General features: G+C 42.7%; 1 non-coding gene across 1 annotated transcript; it reads left to right on the top strand.

Annotated features, from left to right (window-relative positions):
• Positions 1-17,879: 17,879 nt before the first annotated feature.
• Positions 17,880-17,985, top strand: LOC141615843 (small nucleolar RNA R71). Its single transcript, XR_012530236.1, has one exon. It is a non-coding gene; the product is annotated as a small nucleolar RNA R71 (small nucleolar RNA).
• Positions 17,986-20,717: the final 2,732 nt, after the last annotated feature.

The raw sequence follows: 20,717 nt of genomic DNA, 5'->3' as shown, positions 1-20,717 counted from the left end.
CTAGTCAAAGTCAGTGAGGAGATAGCCCAAAATAGTGAGGACCAAGATATAGACCACCTTACTCGTTCGGGACATCCATATCAAAACATTTCTCAAAATGGTCCCATAGCAAATAGTCCAATAACCAATACCAACATTTTCACGCCAAATGATAACGAAGATACCTCTACTGACCATTTACTAAAGCAACTACAGAAGACAAAGGCTGATCTTTCAGTCTGGCAACTAGTTGCAAGCTCGTTCCCACATCGCCAAGCTTTACTGCAAGCTTTGTCCAAAGTAAACGTGGCCTATAACTCCACACCCGATGACGTAGTCAACTTGGCCTTCCAAGATTCGCCTAAGCTAAGAAACCCTGTTACTTTCTCGGATGAAGATTTGCCACCTTTCGGCGCTAGTCACAACTTGGCTTTATACATTACTGTCATTTGCTTAAAGAAGAATGTGCCAATAACTTTGGTAGATGATGGCTCGGCAGTCAACGTCATACCATTAAAAACAGCGTACAAATTAGGCATGAAAGAGTCAGATTGGACCCCTACCAACCAAGTTGTTCACGCATATGATGGTACACGACGAAAAGTGGTAGGACTAGTTAACCTCACCATAGCCACAGGGCCAATTGAACGAAAGGTTAACTTCCAAAGAGTGGACATTGAAGCATCCTTCAACATACTTCTGGGAAGACCTTGTATTCACGCTTCCAAAGCGGTAACATCCACCCTCCACCAGAAAATCAAGATCCCACTAAATAGTAAAGTGGTGACGATCACTTCGTCACCCATCAAGGCGGTAATAGAAAAGAGGTCAAGCAACCAAGTACTTGCATATCCAGTATATGAGCTTGGGGGCTTCCATAACATAAACCTTGTACAGAGTGAGTTGGCACCTTTGTATTTCGATCCCTACTCTAATTTAGTGGTCAACCACATACTCAAATCTCAGGGATACTTCCCGGGAATGCCATTGAATCCTGTCCAAAGAAATACCTTTGCACCTTACAAAGAAGGCAACTCGCAAATGATACCACTAGGACTAGGATACAAACCCACCAAGGAGGAAGCCCTAGAAATGCTCACTCAATTCCAAAACCGCAAGAACGTGGGGATCCAAATGCAGCCCTACCTCCCTACCCTAAATGGATACTTCGTTAGAGAAGGGAGTCAAGAACTCTTTCACGGGTTTCCCAAGCCTTGGCACTACATAGGAAAGCAACTAGCTGGAATCGAGATCTTTCACGATTGCTACTTTATTCCCACAGAAACGGTTCCTACCGTCAAGACTCGTTAAGCACCTTACTTATACGAACAAGTTGTTAGCTTCCTATTTGGAGAAGATCGGTTTGTTAGAGCCGCGCAAGACGAGATCATTACCATGTTACTTCAAGACGATCACTTCAACCCTACCGCATTGATCACAGAAACTAGTTCGAATCAACAGAAAGGATGAATAAAATCGATCAAGTGGACAAACAACCAAGGAATACTCTTCAAGCTCACCACTGGAGAAGGAGAGATGTTCAAAGGAGAAGCAGAAGATGATGAATTTGAGTCAGAGTGAGAGTCGAAGTCCGAGTCGGAGTCTAGAGAAGTCTCTAGAGAGTCTCCTCTGTCGTCACTCCCACTCCCCTTGTTCCTCTTAGCTTAGCATCAAGTAGTAACAGTAGTTTGGGAAATGTCCCAACAGCTGTCCCTTTACCGCTACTGACTACTGAACAGATGGCCTCCTTGTTTCAACTCTTTTCAAATTTTAATATGAATAAATCAGGTTCTGCTTACTCTTTGTGTTATTCTGAATACAATTCTGTTTACGATGATAATGAGGATGACCCAGACCCAGACTCAATCAAAATACCTCCTTGTATAGCCAAAGAAATACTACAAGAGGGGGAAGGGGGACCAGTTATAGAAAACACCGAACCCATCAACGTGGGAACCGAACTAGAACCGCAAGAACTTAGGATAAGGACGACCTTGAGCCCCGCTGAAAGGGCCGGTTTTATAGAACTCCTACACGAATTCAAGGATGTTATTGCTTGGTCCTACAAAGACATGCCAGATATCGATAGGGATATCGCAGAGCACAGAATACCATTCAACCCAGGTTTCAAACCCGTGAAACGGAAGCTTCATCGAATGAGGACAGAATAGGCTCTTAAGATCAAAGAAGAAGTCGATAAGCAATTCAAAGCCGGGTTCACCAAAGTATCCGAATACTCAGACTGGGTAGCCAACATAGTACCCATACCCAAGAAGGATGGAAGAATCCGTGTTTGTGTTGATTTCATAGACTTAAACAAAGCGAGTCCCAAGGACGACTTTCCTCTACCACATATCGACATATTGGTGGATAATACTACGGATCACGCGTTGCTATCCTTCATGGATGGATATGCAGGATATAAGCAGATCAAGATGGCCATAGAAGACATGCACAAAACCGCCTTCGTCACTCAATGGGGCACCTATTGCTACACGGTTATGCCATTTGGGTTAATCAATGACGGAGCTACATATCAACGCACCGCAACTACACTACTACATGACATGATGCATAAAGAAGTTGAGGTATACGTAGATGACATGATTGTTAAGTCCAAAGATAGAGAGGGGCACATTGCGAACCATCGCAAATTCTTCTCAAGACTACGAAAGTACAACATGAGACTCAATCCACAGAAATGTGCATTTGGGGTAACATCCGGCAAACTCCTGGGATATGTCGTTAGCCAACGAGGGATAGAAATAGACCCTTCCAAGATCAAAGCTCTAATCGAAAAGCCGCAACCTCAAACAGAGAAGGAGGTTAGAGGATTCCTGGGCAAGGTGCAGTATATAAGTCGATTCATATCAAAACTCACCATGATCTGTGAACCTTTCTTCAAAAAGCTAAACAAAACGGATCACACCATGTGGGACGATGACTGTCAAAAGGCGTTCGACCGAATCAAGGAGATACTAGCAAAGCCACCAGTGTTCATGCCACCCCGACGAGATCAACCTCTTGGTTTATATCTCACAGTAACTGAAATAGCCATGGGTGCCATGCTGGCCCAGCTTGTGGGAAAAGAAGAAAGAGCTATCTACTACCTTAGTAAGAAGTTCTTGGAGTATGAGTGCAAGTACACACCACTCGAGAAGACATGCCTCGCTCTTCTGTGGGCAACGAAGAAGCTGCGTCATTATATGCTTAGCTACTCCGTCAAAATATACTCCAAAATGGATCATGTCAAATACCTCTTCAAAAACCCTGTTCTCAATAGACGCCTAGCAAGATGGTCTTTGATGCTCTCAGAGTTCGATCTCAAGTATGTACCTCTGAAAGTTATAAAGGGGAGCGCTGTCGCCGAGTTCTTCGCAGAAAATTCCATCAATGATTCACAAACAATAGACACTTGGTCGTTTCCGGATGAGGACATACTCCAAACCGTTGTAGACTCCTGGGACCTTTATTTTGATGGAGCGTCAAACTTAAAAGGATTTGGAATAGGAGTGTTGCTCATTTCTCCTGGAGGCGAGTATACACCACTCTTTGTCAAACTCGACTTCGAGGTGACAAATAATGCGGCAGAATATGAGGCTTGCCTCATTGGGCTACAAGCAGCAGTAGGTTTAGGCATCAAGAATCTTTGTGTATATGGAGATTCATCTTTGATCATCAACCAAATTACGGGATCTTGGAAAATTCGGAGCGAAAGCTTAGCACCCTATCAAGCTAGGATAGACCAAGTTGCCCAATTCTTCGATCAAGTAACATACCTACACCTACCTCGAGAAGAGAATCAATTTGCAGATGCTTTTGCAAAACTCGCATGTTTGATTAATATGCCGGATGATATGGTAGAAATGCCTTTATGCATCGAATGACGGTCAGAACCAGCTTATGTGCACCAAATTATAGATGAAGAAGAAATCCCAGAGGAACCATGGTTCCAAGCAATTCTGAACTTCAAACTCAACGACACATATCCACCAGATATGGACAAAAGGGGACAATGTGCTATACGCTTACTAGCCTCCCAATACGTCCTCATGCAAGGATAATTATATAAAAGAACACCTCTTGGTGTAGTCCTGCATTGCCTTGATCATTCACAGGCACGGAAAGTGATGGAAGAAGTCCATGATGGAGAATATGGCCCTCACATGAGTGGACCAATGATGGCAAAGAAAATCACGCGTTTGGGGTATTATTGGACCATAATGGAATCCGATTGCATCAAATATGTCAGACATTGTCATAACTGCCAAATCTTCGGGAATGTGCAACACGTCCCTCCTTCACTACTTTACACCATGACATCTCCTTGGCCATTTTCTGCTTGGGGAATCGACATCATCGGAAAGATCACCCCAGCCGGAACAGGAGGTCACTGTTTCATTTTGGTGGCTATCGATTATTTTACCAAATGGGTAGAAGCGGCTTCTTATACTAGTCTTACAACCAAGAACGTGGCAAAATTCATACAGACCAATATCATCTGTCGATACGGTTGCCCACATGAGATCATCAGTGGAAATGGGTCACATTTCCAGGCTGAGACAAAACAATTGCTAGCCAAGTACAAGATCAAACATCACCATTCCTCGCCGTATAGACCATAAACTAATGGTGCAGTTGAGGCAGCAAACAAAAATGTTGTCACAATCCTCAAGAAAATGATTGACAATTATCGAGATTACCCAAGTAAGATACCATTTGCCTTGTGGGGATATCGTAAATCCATTAGGACGCCCACTGGGGCCACTCCTTTCTATTTGACCTACGGTAAGGAAGCCGTGCAACCAATCGAGCTCGAAATACTGTCTTTGCGTATTCTACTCGAAAGTTAAATCCCAGAAGCCGATTGGAAGAGGGATAGATATGAAGAACTCATCTTCCTGGATGAACGAAGATTGCGCACATTACATAATGTGCAAACGTATCAGGCACGTATCAAACGAGCCTTCAACAAAAGGGTTAAGCCAAGAAACATCAAAGAATGAGACTTAGTTCTCAAATCAGTTAGAGCTCTTTTACCTGTCGATCCACGAGGAAAGTTCCAACCCAACTGGGCCGGACCATTTCTAGTCAATTCCATACTCCCAGGGGGTGCGGTTAGAATCACATACCTAGATGGGAATGAGTTTGCTTGCCAACCCAACTAACCTCGACCAACTGAAACGTTACTATGCCTAGAATAGGAACAAAAATGCGCCTCGCGTAACACCACGTGTCGCTCCTGTGGCACGGAATAAAAAACGGCCCATGGCCAGCTAAAATAAAGTTTATGTCACGTTGCTCTTGCATTTTGACAAATCGTCATCCTCATATCATCAAATAAACTGAATTGTGCTTTAGGAGTAAGTAAAGCTCATGCTTATTTTCTAAGTTCATTACAAGCTCTTGCTTAGAACAATTGTTCTTTTAAATTTACTTGAACTACGCACAAGGGTTTGATTTCATTTTTTTTAAAAAATGAATACGTAGGCAATCCTTTACAGGATACAACCCACTATTATTTTTTTAAATGTAAATAGAAGGACATTTGCATAAGCATTTGGAATTCGACAAGAATAATAAAAGAAAATCATAACGGTTGCATAACCAATTAACCTTTTATTCATTTATTTCCATAATAATAATAGTATGCCACATAATAAAAATAATGCAAAAATAAATAGGCTAGGATTCTAAAAACCCCACTTTTTTTATTACAAACAATAATAATAATAATAATAATAATAATAATAATAATAATAATAATAATAATAATAATAATAATAATAATAATAATAATAATAATAATAATAATAATAATAATAATAATAATAATAATAATAATAATAATAATAATAATAATAATAATAATAATAATAATAATAATAATAATAATAATAATAATAATAATAATAATAATAATAATAATAATAATAATAATAATAATAATAATAATAAATAATACTAAGACTCAGGCTATTCTTCCGTTTTCCCTTTGCCATTGTCATTCTTGTCATATTTCCTATCTCGACCACGAGCCGGGCGCTCCTGCGCTATCTCAGATATAATCACCAATGGTCTCTCTCGTGGTCTAGCCTCTCCATTCTTATCAACCACCTTTTCGACGACAAGAGAGGTCTTCGGTTTCTTCGACGGATGAACAACTCGAAATCAGGCTTCTTCCTCTCCCTCGGTCAAGTGCTTCTCTTTCTCCTTCTCTACGTCACGAACCTTGTAGTCAACAGGCTCGCGCTTCCTTAGTCTCTCGCGCTCCTCAGGAGTAATAGCCTTCCTCCACTACAAGTAGGAATCTGATACCCACAATGCGCTAACGGAAGAGTTTAGGAACCACATGTTTCTTTGAGCCCATTTGATGGCCCACTCTCTTTGACTCTCAGTAGTAAGTGCCATGGCAGTCTGAGCAACAATGTCAAGCCTCAGAATCGTCTGCTTCAATCCAACCTGCCTCATCAGCCTCTCGGGGAAGATGCATATCATGAATTCCAAGCCGGGAATGCGCACCGATCGGGTAAGATCCAGAGACGATACTCCAGTAACAGACTTAAGATGCCACCAGGGTACAATCCATCCAATCAGAGGTCCATCCTCGTTCTTCAACTTATTCTCCCAGTAGTTGCAAACCCTAGTAAAATCCACCATGTAAAGCCCAGTCCTCATTGCAATTGAACAAGCGTGATAAGTAGGAACATTAACTGGGGGCTCGATCAATCGAAGACGCTCCATAAGCCAAACCTACCAAAGCAGGTATTATTATCCAACACGGAAGGAAAAAAACAAAAAGAAAAAAAGAAGAAAGAAAAAAGTTGTATTCTTTTACCTGCAAGATGATGGGACTTCCTAAATAAGGAAGGTTGCGGTTGGCTTTCATGTTATCTAACCCCAATAGGATCTCTCCTAAACATAGGCAAGCTGGTCTCCTGCGCAGCTCCATCTGCTCAACTAGGCTCAAATAGCGAGGATCACCTCTCATATCCTCATCAACATGCCCTTGAAGGACATAACCATGCAATAGGCAAAACCCAAATGCCCTACGCCTATTTATGAATCGATCGATAAAATCAAGCATTCGGACTCCTTTTGAGGACACAAGACGATCAACCTCAGCTCTTGTCAATCCAAGCAAATCCCTAAACTTATTCTTATATCCTTGAGAAGTAGAGGGAATAGCAGGCATATGTTCTGGGTCCCAACCACCAATTGCAACAATTTCTTCAGAAAACGGACATATATCACCTCCAGGGAAGGCAAACACGTGGAAGTTAGGGTCCCAATACCCAAGACAAGCATCCAAGAATGGTTTGACGACCTTAATTACCTTCAAGCTCAAAATAGATCCAAAGTTGTAGGCACCCATACCATGTTTCTCCAGATTTGAAAATTCGTTGGTCCATTATTTGAGACGGATTTCTAAAGTATTCATGATGTATGATTAATTAGAGAGTTTTTATGTAATAGACGGAAGAAAGACAGAAGAATTATGTGAATAAAACCTCCATCGACGTTTATATTTATACTAAAAGCGGTTCCCTAAAATCTTTCAAGGCGGACACACTGGGGAAAGGGCGCAGCACCTGCTGCGCCTCTTCAAAGGGACGCAACTCATGTTGCGCCTCTTCCTCAACTGTATTTCTGTGATTTTCCGCGTTGGATCTTTCCTAATTCCTTAAAGCATAATTTCCTATTTGTATGGGTTATTATGTTTGGTAATTCCGTCCAATTACCGTATTTCGAGTTTCCTAATTCCACGGGCACGTATTTCGAGGCGAGATCGACATTTTCGTCAATTCAGCACACTTATCCATTTCTTTTTATTTTTCTTTTTTGGGGAATCATTTCACTAATTTAATTATTTATTTTTTAAACTTATCCATTTCTTTTTAATTTTTTCCTTTTGGGGAATCATTTCACTCCCGTTTCATATCACATTTCAAACTTATATGTTTTCTATTTTCATTTTTTTTTAGGGGGTTACCCTCCCTACCGTCCGGTCATGTTCGGCAAATTTTTTGCATTTTTTTCGAGTCTTCGTCTTGCGCTAATTTAGGCCATCTGTACAAATATGTGTTTTATGTGCAATTTCTATGAAAATTTCGGCAGTATGACGGCATAAACCGTCATCTACCAAACCTGTTCAAAGCTAACCTGCAGGTACAAACAAGATAACCCAGCAGCAAAGGCACTCAGGCCATCATATATACAACCAAAAAGAAATATGTTCACCAAACTGGGGGCTCGTGCCCGAAACAAAGTCCGAAAGTCCAAAATAAAGGTCCTAAAAAATGTGCAAAAGTATATGCAGTACAGCCAAAAAAAAAAGGAAAATAAACAAACTACTGCTGGTCGCCGCCTAGCTCAGTAACTCTCGCCTCGAGAGTAGCGATCTCGGTGTCGCGGACCTCTAGCTCCCTCAGCAGGCGAGCTGTCTCCTCTCGGGACTGCGCTAGGTCTCGCTCCAAGTCACTCTCCCTCTGCAAATGACAAGAATTGGCTCATGTAATTCATTTCAAACATAAAGAAAGTTAGAAAATTCAAAAATGAAGTAAACGGAAGGTTTATACCTGACGTCCTCGACCGCCAGCAAGTGCCTCGACGGCAATAGCCCGTAGCCGGTTGGCTACCCTCCACAAAGCCACGAACCTATATGGTGCTACCTGCATTTCAATCAACAAGGATTCTCAATGATTTGACAAAGTTAAACAAATGTATTCTTATACAAAAGCTAATTTAAGTTGGGAAACTTACCCTCCGAATCAGATGCTGCCAATCGTCCAGGCCAGCATCTGTCACCGCCTCGCTGAAGTCGCGAAGCTCTGAGACCGTCGTCATCCCCGCCGCATCAGTATACTCTAGGGTCTCGGGGTACGCTAGAGCCTCGACGCCCGCCGCCTAAACCTCCTGCAAAAATCAAATGGTTTCCGTTAATCGATGATCATCCATCATGTTTTCAAACCAATCGAAAGAAAAGTGAAGTACTTACCTCGACCGGCCAGTACGCCAACCTCCGGTAGAGGAATGACAAGTAGTCCTCGCCAGGAAGAAGGAGAGCGTCACCACCAACGTCTGCCAAGTCAGCCTCCCTCTCAGCAACGGAAGGCTCCCTGAACATCGTCCGAGGAGGGTCGATGGGGACCGTGAAGGCATCTCGAGAGCACTGGCGAATCAAACGCTCACCCAAGTACCACACGAGACCCATCGACGTCCTTAGCAGCAACCGGCTCGAGCCCCTAGGTCGAAGGACCTCCGCCACAAAAGGAGGGACGCCAGTATAGTCCGCCCAAGGTCTGGGCACCCACTAAGATAAGCAAACAAGGGGTCATTCTTATGATCAGTTCTAAAAGGAAACGATGAGCAAACAAATAAAGGAAAGTGATACTCACGCCACTCAGCTGCTGGGCGTTCACGTCCCGTCGACAGACGTCGTGAGAAGAACGTTGATTCTTTGAAAGGCTAGTCGTATACCTACCAAAAATAACCAACTGGCACTAACTATATAGCTAGGGAAGTCGGGTCGATCTCCACAGGGAGGCAAGGTATCTGTTAAAGGTTCGTCTATTTGGTCACAAATGGGGGGTTGTAATTTGGTTTTCTAAACTAATAAAGCTTTAAGGGAAAGAGTAGTAAATAAGAGCAATAAAAGGGCAGAAAATGTGAATAAGATGATCAATAAAGAGGGAACATGTCCGGACTTCGGTTCACTACGGTAGTCTAATGACTCAACTGCAAATAGTCTAGATAATTTACTGTGAGACGGATATTGAAAGGTCCTTCCGGTCCACTTTCTATCCTAGATTTCCACTAACTTAACTTCAGTCCTCATTAGGGTAATCTACTGTTCATAGCAGGTCTATTTAGTCCAATCTTCCGATCCAGGAATAAATTTAAGCAGATTAAAGGGTAACTTAGAAGCGTGCACTCAACTAAGTCGGTATTATAATTAAATTGCCATGGATACAGATTCTCACAAATAAGTCATCTAGCTTATTCGCTACATCGTCACATTTCTACCATAGATCCCCTAATCCCAACATGAATTAATTTAGCTACTCATGCTATTAATGTTGTCAATATTAATAATGATGAATGAACTAATAATAAACATGCTGCAATAATAATAATAATATTGCATAAACAAATTAGGGCAGAAATTAATTAAAGAGAACAAAGGAATTAAAGCAAATAAAAGATAGATTACGATTAATAGGAGAGAAAGATTACAATCACGAGAATTCCGGCGTAAAGAACAACCAAGATCCAAGCAAAATAATCCGAAAGCAAAGTTTACAGTAGAAAAGTTTAGGAAAGAGAAAAGAGTAGAGTGGCGTTCAGAAGTGTAAAACGTAATTGAGAGATCCTAATGACCTAATTATTCCACGCTTAAATAGAAAATAATAAAGTCCATAACTAAAATAAGCAGCACGGGTTAATTAAGGCCCGTGAAACTTCGAATCCTCTCGATCGAGTAGTTTGAGACAACTCGATCGAGGACTTCAGCATATAAAACACTCGATCGAGCAGAAATGTTACTCGATCGAGGAAACCTGATATCCTGCATTTCGATCGAGTACAATAAAGTACTCGATCGACCTCCTCAGCATGTGAAACCACTCGATCGACCAAGAAAACCATTCGATCGAGTGTTCTTCCTCCAAAACAGCTTCAAACTCGTTGCCGACGGCTTCGTTGACCATTCCTTCACGCATTCCAATGTAGTGCTCTCGCTCTAAAGTTCCCGTCTCCTTAAAATGCGTGCAAAACAGGACGAAAAGGGTACGATTACACTACTTTCAGGTTCATCCCTGCAAAACAGACAAAACGAACCAAAGTAGCCAATTCGGGGCATAATGCAATATAAAACGGTACAAAAGTACATAGAAATACGTGCAAAATAAGGCTAAAAAGGCTATATAAAATGCACGTATCAAATCTCCCCAAACCGAACCTTGACTCGTCCTCGAGTAAACTAAACGCAAACTAATGGAACGGAAATGAAAACTCAAAGTTAGCTATAACTTGTCTACTTGAACCAATTTAATGCAACATAAATCAACAGTTACAGCAGTCAATACACAAACGAGTTATAGGTTGTTCAGAAATAAAGCTGACCTATCGACCTTGCAACACCAACAAAATCGGACTCTCACGTGGTCACTCTTCTCTCATGAAGAAAAGGGTGAATTATTATGTAAAAGAGAGAAAGACAAACAGTCACTCACCTAAACTACGACCTACATAGCATGCATGCAACAAAAGTGAAAGACGATTCAAGTACTTATGCACACATTCCAACCAACAATGTCCGTCACAACCGAGGGCTTACAAATGATATGGGAAAGTGAGGTTCAGGTGAGAAAAGGCAAAATAAATTATGGAAATGTGGAGGTAAAAGCGCCAAGCTAGTTCCTAAACAGGACCATATAAGACCGTCCGAATCTCAACTGACTGAAAATAACCACAAGTGCCCCTAATTTGGCACACAACTCACCATCCAAATACACTATCTCCTCAAAAATATATGAATAAGAACAAAGGAGTGAGACGGTTACAAACTTCCCTTTTTTAAAACCGTCATAATTAAACAATCAATACAAATCAAACAACTTTTCAATTTTTTTTCTTTTTCTTCTTTTTCTTCCTGACTTACGTGAATCCATTTTGTTCAATTTTTTTTTTCTCTTCACGTTTTTTTTTTCCATTCTCATCCTCCCTTCCTTCATTTGCACCAACTCCAATCAATATATACGGGCCAAACTCGCAGACGGAAAAACATACCACAAAAGACATACTAAACTAGCTTGACTAGGCAGGCTCATTTTTGGATGTAGCTAATGGGTCAAAAGGCTAAATTTGGCTTAAGTGGAGCTAAATGGGTGAAAAATGTAAGAAAAGGGAAAATTTGCAAGCACCTCCTTGCATGTGACACCGACCACAAACCCGAATGTATGCATTTGACAAGAAATCGAATGTCATAAAAGTGCAAAAATGATGAACATGCTATGCAAGGAGTACTACTCTCAATTCCTATGCAAACCGGTCATGAATGTCACCAGTTATACGGCTCTAAATCTCAGAGATTGTAAGTAGGTTGCCAATTTATCAGGTCAAGTCTAAACAGTAAGCTATATTTGAACAAAAACTCGTAGATTATGCGAAAGACATAGCTAAAAACCGTCAATGAAGGTGCAAGGCTCAAGTAAAATGACAAGTTAAAGTGCAAAATCATCACGAAAATCAACCGTTCCGACTCAACCTATATGCAAAAATAAACGTGAATATTTTATTAATTTTTTGAAATTTCCAATTTTTTTGGATTTTATGATTTTATGAAATAAATAAATACAATGCAAGCTGAAAATAGAAACGTAAATGCAAAACAAATGGAAATGCAGACTCAAAAGGATGCATTACACTCCCCAAACCAAAACGGACAATGTCCTTGTTGTCCTCCAGAATACACCAGCAGATATATACGGGGGAACGGGAATATACAACCAGTAAATGAATGAAAACAATAAAATAAAAAGGAGACAAAAGAAAATAAAAGAGCGAGAATATACATACAAAACACGAACTTCCCCAAACCAGTCTGAAAACTGGGGAAGTGAGTAGACCAGTAGCTACTCGTCAGCCACCTCTGTCACGTCCTCCACCGTCACTGTGAAGTCCGGGTCCTCCTCCTGCTCTCTCCTCCTCCTCTGCTCAGTCTCAGCTCTCGCTGCCGCCGTTGTTGCCTCCTCCTCTTCCTCCTCACTAGCTGACTCCGGGTACCCCTTAGCTGGGTACCGATAGAAGGACGGGTGTGGCCAACCCTCTGGAATGGGACGGTGTCGCCTCATGTGATACTCGTACAGAGGGAACAATATAAGAGCTATGTCCCTCTCCATACGAGCATGTCTCTTTGCAATCTCAAGCAACAAACCGTCACGGCACCCTTGGTCCATGACCGCAAACGCCTCAAAGGGTGGAAGAGAAACAAAATTAGCTAGAAGAACCGGCTATGCCTGTGTCTGGTCGGGCACAGGAGTAGGAGTAGGGATCGGGGTAGGAGTGGCCGTGGAAGTCTGGCCACCCGTGGAAGGTGTGGATCCCTCTCCGGTCTCAGGTCGACGCCGCTTTCTAGAAGTGGGCATGGTAGTAGGTGGTCGGAGCGGTAGGTGGTACATGGGTAACGGTGGTGGTAACCTGCCCCTAACAGTGGGCAGGGGGACGAACCGAGGAAGGGTGGTGCAAGGAAGGTCCTCGGACAAGGAACCACTAATCTTCCAAGTCTGGTAGTCAGAAGTCAGCCAAGTCATGGACAACATAGATGCTAGCTTCAGGAACCTATCTCCCGGTTTGTACGGTAAGTCACGAGGTAAAGCAGGGAGGAGAGAACGAGCAAGGAAAGTGGCTATGCCACCACAGACAATGGTGCATGTGGTCTTCTCCCCCTGAGACTGGAAGTACTGGGCGGTCAGGTAAGCAATGTTGAGGGCAAAGGGGCCCTGGCTGTCAATGTTCAGGTACCTGCCTAGAATAGAAAGCTCGGTGTTAGTCACGTTGTTTGGCTCCCTTCGGCCAAAAATAGTACTTCCCATCAGTCGCAGGAATTAACGGGCAGGGGGAAGGTGGACCTGAGCGAGTCGTCGATCCTCGTAGGTAGTTTGTGCCAAAGTCCGCCAAAGCTGACGGATGACCTTCCTAGGGGGCGGCAGTGGCGCCCGTAAAGGAAATGCCAAGGCTAGTACCAAACTCCTCCAAAGTCAAAGAAAAATTCCGGTTGAACAACCGGAAAGACACAGAAGCACAAGTAGGGGCAGCGTTGTGTGCCCCGGAGGAGAAGGTAAAGGAGCTGAAAAACTCAAGGGTCAGCTCCCTGAAGGTGTGGGCCCTCATGGTCACAAGTCCAGCCATCCCCGTACACCTCAAAATCTCACACACTGGCTCGTAGATACCAAGCCTCTCAAGTGACGAACGACACAAAAAGCGAGTCGGGAGAAAGTCACAGTCTACTAAACGATAAAATCTAGTGCGATGAATATCGTTAACAAAACTTACCTGTGGTAGTCGGGGTGCGAGTCGAGGGACTCGTCCCCTTGGATGGTAACACGGTCAGCAGAACGGCTGGCAGCAGGTGTAGCTCGTGCACGACCCCGGCCTCTAGAACCTGAAATAGAAGCCCGTTCTCCGACGGGACGAGGTACTAGAGCCGCCCGGTAAGCAGCTGTGACTGCGGGTGACCACGCAGCAGGGGTGGTCACCGAACCTGAGGTACTAGCTGTAGCTGTAATTGAAGAAGCAGCAGAGACCGACTCAGAGGAACAAGGGCTAGCAGCAGTGCTAGCAAAAACAGAAGCTGTGACAGAGGTTGAAGCTGAGACGAAGCTAGCAGCAGTGCTAGCTGCAGTAACAACAGTGCCAGCTGCAGTAACCAGATACACGGGAGCAGCAGCTGCGGCACTAAGGGTGTGGAGACGGTGGTGACAGCAGGGACCACCGTCTCAGTCAAGGACGGAGTAGCAGTCGAACTGGAAGAGGGCATTGAGCTACTGTCCATCCTAATCAAGTATGGAAAGGGAAAGGGTAAACAATTAACAATGAAACACCAGAAATTCCCAAAAACAGTCGAAATTTTCGACTATTATGCACGTTAATTCCCAATGGTACCTCAAAAATTTCGAAACAAACGAATAATCAGTGACGAGGTAAAGGGAAACAATCATCAATTGCAGCAATTTGATCGGAAACCCCAATTTCAGCAGTCGAAAAGTCGACTATGATAAACCCTAAACCCTATTTTCCCAAATAACTTCATAAAAGGCAAAATTAACAGAATTAAACAACAATGAAGTAAAGGGAATACTTACTTGATAAGAAGAAACCTACAAAGAAGCAATTAATCGACAGAGGATGATGCAAATTAGGCGATTTTTCGAACAAAAACCGCAAACCCTAATACCCTCAATTGACCGCAAAAACCAACGAAAATCAAAGGGGAAATAAGGGGGAAATGACGATTAATTAGCAATGATGAGTTTGTAGGTGATTGATTTGGTAATAGGCAATAAAAATAGAGGATTTGGGGAGGATTTATCGCAAAAGGAAGAGGATGAACGAAATAATAAAATTAGATTAAGGAAAATAGAAGTTAGAGAGAACTTCCTGCGCGGGATTTGCAAATCCACTCGATCGAGTGATTTTAAACCACTCGATCGAGAGATCCTATCTTCAATTTACTCGATCGAGTAAAAAACTACTCGATCGAGAACTCCTGCTTTTTGCTATTTCGATCGAACACTTTAAAACCCCTCTATCGAATCTTTTCCTGCAATTTCCCCTCGATCGAGTACAAAAAATGCTCGATCGAGTGCTTTTGCTCGTATAGTTCATCCAAATACGTGATTACTTCCCCAAACCTGCATAAAAACACTTGCAAACATATCCCGATATACCAAATCACAAAAATAACAGTTTATAGTCTTTCTAACTACGATAAATATGTCTAATTTCTGATAGTCCTAATAAATGCAATAAAGAAATTCAACGGAAATTTAAAATTAGTTTTTACAAATTGTTACACGGGGCATTCCCCGATCAATTCTCAAGACAATTCAGTAGCCCCACTGAGGGCTTCTAACTGGAGGACGTCCCTTCGGAATCATTAACCGTCCTCTTCATTCTCCACGAGCTTGAATTTGAACCAGTAGGAGGAGAATAGTTGACGTCCACGTACGCACTAACTTTTCTCGTCCCTTTTTCCTTCTCACCAGCTTTAACGTTGTCACCCCCAATTTGATTGATTTTAATTCCACAATGACCCTTGACAGCTCCCACATCATTTTCATCTGTACCTACAGCAAGGAAAACAGACGAATTCTCCTCCTTTTTGCTCTCAATCTGAGGCGGAGGGGTCACAATAGCAGCATAAAATTCCAAATTTTCATCTGGAGTGTCAATACGGGGGTCAGTAGAGGAAAGGGCATTGCAAGGTTGAGTTTGCATGGGAACCCTACGGGACTTAGACTGATGGAAAATTAATTTCTTATCTCCTACCTGAAATGTTAGTGTCTTACCTCCGACATTTATCACTGCACGAGCAGTGAATAAAAATGGTCTCCCTAAAATAATAGGGGTGTGAGTGTCCTCGGGTATGTCAAGCACTACAAAGTCAACGGGAATAAAGAATCTCCCGATTTTAACAGGTATGTCCTTTATGACACCTAACGGCTGCGATATACGACGGTCGGCCATCTGTACAGTCATGTTCGTGCAATTAAATTTAGTCAAACCAAGTCTCTTAGCAAGAGACAGAGGTAACGCCCTCACGCTAGCACTAAGATCGCATAGCGCGTTATCAATCAAATGGGTACCTATGTGACATGGAATTGAGAAACTACCCGGGTCTGACTGTTTAGGAGGTAACTTATTTTGAACTAGGGCAGTCCCTACCTTGGTCAAAGCTACCGTTTCATGATCATTAATGTGCCTCTTACGTGATAAAATTTCTTTCATAAATTTTAAATAAGAGGGTACCTGTGTCAGCAATTCGGCGAATGGAACAGTGACCTGTAAGCTTTTCAGGAGCTCGGCAAATTTACCGAACTGTTGATTGGCTTTCGTGCTCTGTAATCGCCTCGGAAAGGGCACGGTAATAGGTATCTCGAGCCCTTTGTTTCTCTCTTCCAACGTATCAGCTGGATCAAGCTCCTTATCACCCGATCGAGACTTTTTGCCTCTCGATCGAGTCCTTCCAGGTGAAATATCACTCGATCGAGCACTAGCAGGCTCTCGATCAAGGTCTCCAATATCAGCAGTGTTCGATCGAGCAAAATTGCCACTCGAACGAACGGTTTCCTCAGCAATATTACTCGATCGAGCTGTTCATTATCATTTTCACTCGATCGAGTAATATTTTCACTTGATCGAGTCCTTTCTTCATCAATTCTGCTCGATCGACCCCCTGAAACTAGTCGATCGAGTATCTTCTTCGTGGTAACTCTTTTTTAGCAAAGAATGACTATTCATCATCATTTACATCCTTCCTCGAGTCTGAAATACTCCTATCAACATGTAATTTCGGTCCTTCATATGAATGGCCGCTTCTCAAATTAATCAAATTCACCGTCTCGTGGGGATTCTTATCAGCTTGAGACGGCAAATAACCATGTTTCCTCGTGGTCTGGTTCGCGCCTAACTGAGCAACTTGAGTTTCAAGTGACTTGATGGATGCTTCTTTCTGTTGGTCACTTAGTTTCCATTGCTTTGCCAACAACTGCAACATCGACTTAAGCTCACCTAGCTCACTTACTCCACCTGAAGATGATGCGCCTTGATTCAGTGGAGGAAAGGAATGAGGCTTTTGGAAGCCTTGTTGAGCCTTATGAGGGGGGACATATGGCTGCTGCTACTGTGGTGGAGGAGTGGGATTGAGCATATTTTGACTTGTCCACCTCAAATTGGGATGGACTGCCCCTTGATTGCTGTAATAAGAACTCCCTCCTTGCCTGTATTGTTGAAAAGCAAGGACCTTTTCTTTGTCAGTAAGACAGTCAATAGCAGTATGACCGTCATCTCCTCCACATCTCTCACAAATGACAGTTTCCTGTCTACTCAGCAAATGAACCGTCTGTGGCTCCCCAGCATTTTGCAGCTCAAATCTATCAAACCTAGCATTCATGGCTTCCAGCTGAGCCATAACTGCCTTGTCAACTGAATGGACTATTCGAATACCGTCCCATGGGTTCCCATATTCAGCACAATGGGTTTCCATCTCCTCAATAATGGCCCATCCCTTGCCATCATCAGTATTCTTTTGAAATCTTCTGTTGGATAAGGCGTCAAGTATAGCTCTGTGGTCATCGTACAACCTATTGTAGAACTGATTGGACAGAAACCACGGATCAAAACCATGGTGAGGAAGAGACCTCACCAACCTCTTGAACCGACACCAAGCTTCATAAAAAGTCTCATCAGTTGCCTGCTTGAAACTAGTAATCTTTGCCCTCAGCTGATTAGTGCGCTGTGGAGGGAAGTATCTTTTGTAGAAGGCAAGTGCGAGAGTCTCCCAGTTGGTGATACCAGCACCTGTACGGTCAAGATCGGTCAACCACTCACGGGTTGAGTCAGTTAGAGAAAAAGGAAATAACACCTCCTTTATCTTGTCTTGAGTTTCTCCCTTTGTAGCGGGAATAGTAGAGCAGTAATCAATAAAGACATCCATGTGCTTGCTTGGGTCTTCACCCGCCACACCCCTAAAAAAGTTTCTCTCCACCAGATTAATGTAATACGGACGGATATCAAAGGTGTTGCCGTCCTCGGTCTGGAGGTTGAAACCCTTGGGAATAGAAGATGCATTAGGCTCCGAGTGACTTGCAATATTCGGCATCTTTACTGGTTGGTTAACAGAAGTGAGATTATCTTCTTCTAAAGACTGGTCTTCTACAAATAGAAAATGATGTAGCTCGGGCTCGAAAGTACTCAAGTCTTCCTTTCGAAGTTCTCTTTGCAGACGGAGTCTATGCCTAAACACTCTCTCCGGCTCAGAATCAGCTGAAACTAACTCCGACATGTTTGACCTGGGCATACACAACACTGAAAGAGATAAATGAGAGTTGTCTCAAGGAATAAATATTCCCTGAGTCGGATAAAAATAAACGAAAACAAAAACAGATACGGCTATTGCCTCCCCGGCAACGGCGCCAAAATTTGGCAGGCTAGTCGTATACCTACCAAAAATAACCAACTGGCACTAACTATATAGCTAGGGAAGTCGGGTCGATCTCCACAGGGAGGAAAGGTATCTGTTAAAGGTCCGTCTATTTGGTCACAAATGGGGGGTTGTAATTTGGTTTTCTAAACTAATAAAGCTTTAAGGGAAAGAGTAGTAAATAAGAGCAATAAAAGGGCAGAAAATGTGAATAAGATGATCAATAAAGAGGGAACATGTCGGGACTTCGGTTCACTACGGAAGTCTAATGACTCAACTGCAAATAGTCTAGATAATTTACAGTGAGACGGATGTTGAAAGGTCCTTCCGGTCCACTTTCTATCCTAGATTTCCACTAACTTAACTTCCGTCCTCATTAGGGTAGTCTACTGTTCATAGCAGGTCTATTTAGTCCAACCTTCCGATCCAGGAATAAATTTAACCAGATTAAAGGGTAACTTAGAAGCGTGCACTCAACTAAGTCGGTATTATAATTAAATTGCCATGGGTACAGATTCTCACAAATAAGTCATCTAGCCTATTCGCTACATCGTCACATTTCTACCATAGATCCCCTAATCCGAACATGAATGAATTTAGCTACTCATGCTATTAATGTTGTCAATATTAATAATGATGAATGAACTAATAATAAACATCTTGCAATAATAATAATATGGCATAAACAAATTAGGGCAGAAATTAATTAAAGAGAACAAAGGAATTAAAGCAAATAAAAGCAAGATTAAGATTAATAGGAGAGAAATATTTCAATCACGAGAATTCCGGCGTAAAGAACAACCAAGATCCAAGCAAAATAATCCGAAAGCAAAGTTTACAGTAGAAAAGTTTAGGGAAAGAGAAAAGAGTAGAGTGGCGTTCAGAAGTGTAGAACGTAATTGAGTGATCCTAATGACCTAATTATTCCACGCTTAAATAGAAAATAACAAAGTCCATAAATAAAATAAGCAACACGGGTTAATTAAGGCCCGTGAAACTTCCAATCCTCTCGATCGAGTAGTTTGAGACAACTCGATCGAGGACTTCAACATATAAAACACTCGATCGAGTAGAAATGTTACTCGATCGAGGAAACCTGATATCCAGCATTTCGATCGAGTACAATAAAGTACACGATCGACCTCCTCAGCATGTGAAACCACTCGATCGACCAAGAAAACCATTCGATCGAGTGTTCTTCCTCCAAAACAACTTCAAAGTCGTTGCCGACGGCTTCATTGACCATTCCTTCACGCATCCCAATGCAGTGCTCTCGCTCTAAAGTTCCCGTCTCCTCAAAATGCATGCAAAATAGGACGAAAAGGGTACGATTCCACTACTTTCAGGTTCATCCCGGCCAAACAGACAAAACGAACCAAAGTAACCAATTCGGGGCATAATGCAATATAAAACGGTACAAAATTACAAAGAAATACGTGCAAAATATGGCTAAAAAGGCTATATAAAATGCACGTATCACTCTTCTTGCGACACATCACCCAATCCCTCACGACGGGATATGCTCTCTCCCCTGGCTCCGTCCTCTTGGGCGCGAAGCCCTGAAAGTAGGAGTACACCCACGCCTGCAAAACAAGGTAATCAATAACGATCTTTCGTGATTTGATAAGAAAAGGAAATGATCTTTCATGATACGGAGTGAAGGTTCATACCTCCAGCAGCAGTCCTGGACCAACAGTGGCAAGAGAAGTCCCCTTCTCCACCAGATCCGGATGAACCATGGCCCTCATGTAGCGAATGAGGACCGCAAAACCAGCAGTGACCAAGTCCCAATGACCAATGCCACTCAAGTCAGAAAGGAATGGAAGAAGCTTCGTCGACAGCCTCTCCCCCTTGTCTCCAAGGTAGAGTGAAGACAAGAACCACCAGAGCCACAAACGAGCTCTCTGCTCCGTAGTACAGGGAGGAGGAGCCGTCTCCCTTCCATCAATCGTCACCACCGTCGGGACCTTGCCAACAAAGTAATCCCTGACGTAGGAACTCGGCACCAACCCGGGAACCATAGTAGCTTTCGTCG

Source organism: Silene latifolia, chromosome 11 (genome assembly GCF_048544455.1).
Source record: "Silene latifolia isolate original U9 population chromosome 11, ASM4854445v1, whole genome shotgun sequence".
Classification (NCBI taxonomy): domain Eukaryota; kingdom Viridiplantae; phylum Streptophyta; class Magnoliopsida; order Caryophyllales; family Caryophyllaceae; genus Silene; species Silene latifolia.
This window is presented reverse-complemented; position numbering and strand designations above follow the sequence as displayed.